Genomic DNA, 6,834 nt, shown 5'->3' with positions numbered 1-6,834 from the left:
ATGCTTAATCCACATGTAAAGCTACACGGTATTAGTTACCAAAGAGAGAAGTAGAGAAAATGTAGACATAGTTAAAATCAATTTACCTTTGGAGGACTACTTGGATTTGCATTTATTATATTGGTTAAAATGGATCCCTATTCATTTTTTTTTTTTTTTCAACATTTTAAATCAGCTAACAGGGCATGTTGTCTTTTCACATTCATCTCTGCTAAGAAAAGTTAGTTTGGACACTGATTTTATATCAACTGTTTTGCCTTAATTCTGTCTTTATAATCCACCCTCTTTAATTTAATTCTGTTCTCTTAAAATTTGTTCAACAAGCATTTTATTGGTTTTTGATTCTTCCTTTCTATCATTCTTAAGGGGAGAAAACCTTTTAAAATCTTTTACAGAAGGAAAATGTTAACCTTATAGTCTTTCCCTCAAAGAACACATCACCTTATGTGAATACTAGGATTTTTTTCTACCTGTGGGTTTGTGTGTGAGGTTAGTCCTTTTAAAAGAGCTGGATAATGACAGCATATGAGGTATGTTGTTGGTGTTCAGTTCTTTTCAGATAGAACTATCACTCTCTATCAACTGTTAATTTTCAAGTTACCTGAGAGTTTCCTTGATAAAAGTACGGATTTCTAGGCTGGTTAAAGGCTTGCTGAATCAGGTAAGAGTCCAAGAATCACTGATTTAAAACTCAAAACACTGGGGTGGCAGGTGCCCGTTTCTTTTCTATTCCTTATAGCGCCTTAATACCAAGGCACAATGCTTTACAGAGGATAGTTGCCAAACAAATGTTTTTGTTTGAATTTCCTTTTCTGATATTAATGTTTAGATAAGGGTGGAGTTATATTTGTTTTATTAATAAACAGTTTGCTTTCAGACTGAATTTTAGAGGTGTGTCAACTTCCTCCTGCGTAATTGGGGCTGGAGAATACCTTTTACCAGCTTGACATTATTGACAATGACAAAGAAATTTGCTTTTCAATAATGCATTATCATGGTATGGGGAAGTGTTTGGAGGGCGGGGAGCAAACCGTTTTCTCTTCCAGACAACAATGCCCTGCCATAACCTTGACATGATGAACATTAATTTTACATTATACCGAGGAGTCAGGGAGAAAAATGAAAGCTCTTGCTATTGTCTCCCCCAAAAGACTGATAGCTTTCTGGCAGGAGGCTCAGCCAAGCTAAGACTGCACCCCTATGTCACATATGGTCTCTTAACCAGAATGCCAGCACATATACTGAAAATCCTTAACACATTCAACTCCATAGCTTCCATTTTAATGAGCATTTATTTAGTCTTAGTTTAGAAAACATTTGGCAAGATGTGAGATGCAGTTCTAACCTAGACTCTGTGATTTTTTTTTTTTTACACAATTGTTACACATGTCTAGATTTAATTTTCATCTGGGAAGCATATGGTTTGGGAGACAGAAGTCACAATGATGATTTCTAAAATTAAGACTAAATAAATCAGCTTCATGAGATAGAAAAATTGAGTAGCCTATGCTTCATTGATTAATCAGAAGCCAAAATGCCTAGAGTTAAAAATGAAGTGAAATTGGCACCTTGGACACTTAGATCATAGCCCAGATATTTGCCGAAAGATAGTAACAAATACATGGTAAAGGGAAAATAGTTAATATTTTATAAGAACTCACCCCAAATAATTAGCAAATAAGACAGTTACAGTATTATGCAGTTTTTCACCAGTTTTTCAGATAACAGCTTTCATTGAATCTCACGGTGAAAGTGTGGTGCGAAGTGTTGAGGATTTCTGAATGGACTGTGATGCTTTACACTAAGAAGCTACTAACAATTTCTCAGAATAAAAAAGAAAGATTAAAAAATGTAACTATAAAAATATGTTTATCTACTCATTCGAGTTGGCAGAGTTAGTGTGTCACAACAGCATTCCTTTTATTCGGTATTTTTTGGGGGTGTGGGGATGGTCAATCAAGTGCTTCTGTTATAAACATGTACTGACTTTTTTGTGATCCATCCAGAGGTAATACATTATCAACATGGCAAATGTTGAGGCCACACGTGTATGCACTTAGCCTGGAAACAGGCAGAACACCACCACCAATGGAGTGAGACATGGTTGTCCCCTCCACATGCATTCTAGCTTTTGCATAGTTCTAAGACACATTTCTTAAAATAGAATTCTTCTTTGTGAAATAGAGTTTACATTTTTTTTTTTTGAAGTGATGAGGTTGTTTGTGTCTATATTGGCTGTGCCAGATGGAAAGGTTTACTCATTAGAAGCAGCTGTTTTAGCAAATTACCTCACTACAGCATAATGACAGAATTACAGCAGACTATTGAAGAAAACCCTCTCTCTTCCCAGTGAGATCATGAAGACTAGAAACAATTTCAGTGAAATTTTTGATTTACTTTGGAAATGGCTCACTTGGACACATGGGTGATAAGATGAGGTATTTTTTTGGTTCATATTTCATTCAATATTTATACACAGCAGCATAAATATAGGATATAGATTTACAATTTGATTTCTTTTTCAGCTAATGGATTCATTATCTTTGGCAGATGATCTCATTAGTTCCTTAAGTATGAATGATTCTACTGGGGAAGATTTCTCCCTTTACAATATCCCATTTAAAATATATGCATGCCTTACACGTGATCCTAGATTTCCTTATCACATCGGAGCCTCACAGTTAGAGCATTATTCTTGAGATTGTTACAAGGGAATGATCTCCCCTCAGGGTTTCCTTGCCTAGTAAAACCCCCTTAGTTTTTCAGAGAAAATTTCCTCAGTAGGATGCAGTACTTATTTATCTTGAATTTCTAAATGTTGCACATAGAATTTTAACAAGGATGTAGAAATAGTATTTATATGCATGTGCAGAATGCTTATATTTGTGTATGTTTGTCTGTTCTCATTTTATTCTAATAATAACCTTTTGAAGTAATGATTCACATTTACTAGAGATGGAAATTTACAGTTCAGTCATATTTGAGATCTCATTAGATTCAAGAAGCTATTAGTTGGTGAGGACACTCTGGGTAATTTTCAACAGATACCTAACTGTATCTGGTACCCTCCAACTAGAACCATTATGCTGGGAAACAGCCACCCGAGGTGTTAAGACACTTCATTAAAACAAGAACAAACTGACATATATATGCATATTACTAGTATGGGTACCAGGATATGGAGAAATTGGAGGGTCTACCGGTACATGTGTGAATTTTCATGACTGTGGTCCATGTTGTTTTTTTATAACACCATGTGTGTGTCTATGACTGATATCACATAGTTTTTGGAAGGTTGACACCTGAGTGCCATGACTGAACATTATGCACAGCATAATGTTATCTACATGACCTTAAGTGCTGGAATTTGGCTGTGAGAATATAGATTGTCACTTAGGGTTCATTACTATTCCAATGAGCACACTTACTGTGATAATTTAGACTCTACTTCCTATGATGGCATTTAGTAGACCTAAATTTTATAAATCTTACAAAGAATCAAGTTAATGTGATCTCTCTGTATGCATAGAAGCTTCCTTCTAAATACGTTTCACATCCGAGTGGCCTCACATTCCAGGGAAATACATACGTGTGTGTGTGTGTGTGTGTGTGTGTGAAATAGCCAGAAGTTTAGAAGATGAGAGTGGGGTGTGTGTGTGTGTGTGTGTGTGTGTGTGAAATAGCCAGAAGTTTAGAAGATGAGAGTGTTTTAATCCTATTATCTTTTGACTCTTTCTTAATGAACTAATCTTTTGGGTTCCCTTCCAAAGAAATTATTGTTTCATTGCTAAATCGTGTCTAACTCTTTGTAAGCCCATTGAGTGTAGCTCACCAGGCTCCTCTGTCCATGGGATTTTCCCAGTCAAGAGTACTGGAGTACATTGCTATGCCCTCCTCCCAGAGATCTTCTCAACCCAGGGGTCAAACCGATGTCTCCCGCATTGACAGGAAGGTTCTTCCCCATTCAGTCACCAGGGAAGCCCTCCAAAGAAATACTTCCTGATGTTCTCCAGAAATTATAGAAGCCCTGCCTTCACAGCTGTCTGGGGCATCAGTGCATCAGTAAAGAACCTGAAGAAGCAGTGAAAGTGAGATCAAATCAAATGAGTCTCGCATAATGTACAAAGGTTCCCCACAAATCAGGACAAGTTACATGGGATGATTCTCAATCATTCCTGAATAACCCTTAGTGCTATGTCTCTTTTCTCATGTTTTCACATTTCTCTTAATGTCAGAGTCCACAGTGCTGAGTTAGAAGCCATCCTTGGAGTTTTAGTCACCAGTAACACCAGTGAGTCGGAGAAGGCAATGGCATCCCACTCCAGTACTTTTGCCTGGAAAATCCCATGAACAGAGGAGCCTGGTGGGCTGCAGTCCATGGGGTTGCTAGAGTCGGACACGACTGAGCAACTTCACTTTCACTTTTCACTTTCATGCATTGGAGAAGGAAGTGGCAACCCACTCCAGGGTTCTTGCCTGTAGAATCCCAGGGACGGGGGAGCCTGATGGGCTGCCGTCTATGGGGTTGCACAGAGTCGGACACGACTGAAGCGACTTAGCGGCGGCAGCAGCAGCAGCAGCAGCACCAGTGGAACAAAGAGGGAAAGATGGCTTCCAAACACAGTGGTCACCAGGGTTAAGAAAAGAAGGAAGAGCTCCACCCTGTGAACAAATTCTACTGCTGGGACTATGAGCAATTTAAGGAGGCTCCACATTCACTCACAACTTAAAGTTTCTAGGCAGATTTTCAAAATACAAGACAGTTACACATTCTGTGCACCAAATACTTCACACTTTCTTTTCTGTTTTGGTCAGTCAGAGAACAGGGGTTCTATTCTGTTGGTCCCAAATTTCTTCAAAATATCTTGCATAGCTGGAGGTACCTCTCTGGAGACTTTAGCTGTGTTTGGTTCTGGGTGTCTCATTAAGGGGCAAATTAGCAGCTGGGGTACATGGTAAGTAATATTAATAGATGCAGAGAAGTCTGGCAGGGTGGACAAGTTAAAGAAGAGTTCTCAAAAGCTGGAGGCAACAGGACATTAAAAGCATGAGCTACAACATGGCTGAAGTCAGCTTCCTTTCATCGTATACAGAATGAACATCTACTAGTACGGTGTGTGCTTATTTATTAACAAAATTATTCACAGCAATTATCTGAGTCCTTAATCAAATTTAGTCTGCTCTTGAATATTCAGAAAAGATTCTTCCTGAATAATGCATAGTTTCTCTTATCCTTTTTTTTCCCCCTGAGAGTCTAATGCATCCAAATTTGCTTTTTTTTTTTCGCTTTTTCATTTTAGTTTAGTATGTTTCCCTAGATTCCCCACCTCCCCGCCCCTCCATGGTAGTTCAGTGTCCAGTGTCTTCCTTGTTATTGTTCAGTCACTCAGCAAAGTCCGACTCTTTGTGACCCCATGGACTGCAGCATGCCAGGCTTTCTTGTCCTTCACCATGTCACAGAGCTTGCTCAAGCTCATGTCCACAAGCTCATGTCCATTGAGTCCGTGATGCCGTCCAACCATCTCATCCTCTGTCATGTCCTTCCCTTCTGCCTTCAATCTTTCCCAACATCAGGGTCTTTTCAAATGAGTCAGCTCTTTGCATCAGGTGGCCAAAGTATTGGAGTTTTAGCTTCAAAATCAATCCTACCATGAATACCCAGGACTGATCTCCTTTAGGATGGACTGGTTGGATCTCCTTGCAGTCCAAAAGAGTCTCAAGAGTCTTCTCCAACACCACAGTTCAAAAGCATCAATTCTTTGGCACTCAGCCTTCTTTATGCTCCAACTCTCACATCCATACATGACTACTGGAAAAACTGTAGTTTTGACATGGACCTTTGTTAGCAAAGTAATGTCTCTACTTTTTAATACTGCATTTAGTTTTGTTATAGCTTTTCTTCCAAGGAACAAGTGTCTTTTAATTTCATGGCTGTAGTCACCATCTACAGTGATTTTGGAGCCCAAGAAAATAAAGTATCTTCCTTAATCTTTCAGTTTTGTCATCGACAAATTCAGTGACTTCTCATCTCATCCATCTTCTCAGTTGTTAACAAATATACTGAAGAATAGTGGTCTTAGTATTGATTGATCCCAAGGGAGCTTTCCTATTAATCACTCCAGTCTTAAAGTTATCCATTTTTTCTTAGTCTCCCCGTTAACTCCTCTTCATCCTGTGTGCAAATTTTAAATATTCACACCACAGTAGTTTATTTATTTATTTTACTTTATTCTTAGTATTTCTCATGAACATTTATCCTTCACTTCCACAGTTTTCATACCTCTTTGAAACTGCCTGTGTGTAATGAGGGGCTGGACTCGATGAGCTCCTCACTAACGTTCTATGATCTATCTTTGTCCCAACTAGAAACCAAACAGGTGCCAGACAAAAATAATTAGCACATCCATTAACTTGGGCCCTGTTAACACAGCCACTGTTACCTCTAATTACTGGTAGATTTCAACTGAGCTCTGCTGTCTGAGTGACTGCTGGTGAATGATAGTGTATGTGATTTGACATTCATCATACATATTGAGGACTAAGCCTTAGTCACCTTTCACACAACTACTAATAAAGGCTGAAGGGTCTAAGCTAACGGATTAAAAATATGTAGGCATGCTTGTGATACAAGAACCTGAAAGCACTTGTTGTTGCTGCTTTTGATGAGTCAGAATGTGGGCATTTTATGTGCTATAATTAAATGTGAATGCATTACAGTATTATGTGTAGCATTTTTCCTTTAGCAGTTCATATTAAAGTAGTTCAATTTTTCATGTTTTTAGGAAGCCATATACTCTAGTATAGAAACACAAATCTATAGAATAATCAAAATAT

This window comes from Bison bison, unplaced genomic scaffold (genome assembly GCF_000754665.1).
Source record: "Bison bison bison isolate TAMUID 2011002044 unplaced genomic scaffold, Bison_UMD1.0 scf7180017864235, whole genome shotgun sequence".
Classification (NCBI taxonomy): Eukaryota; Metazoa; Chordata; class Mammalia; order Artiodactyla; family Bovidae; genus Bison; species Bison bison.
This window is presented reverse-complemented; position numbering follows the sequence as displayed.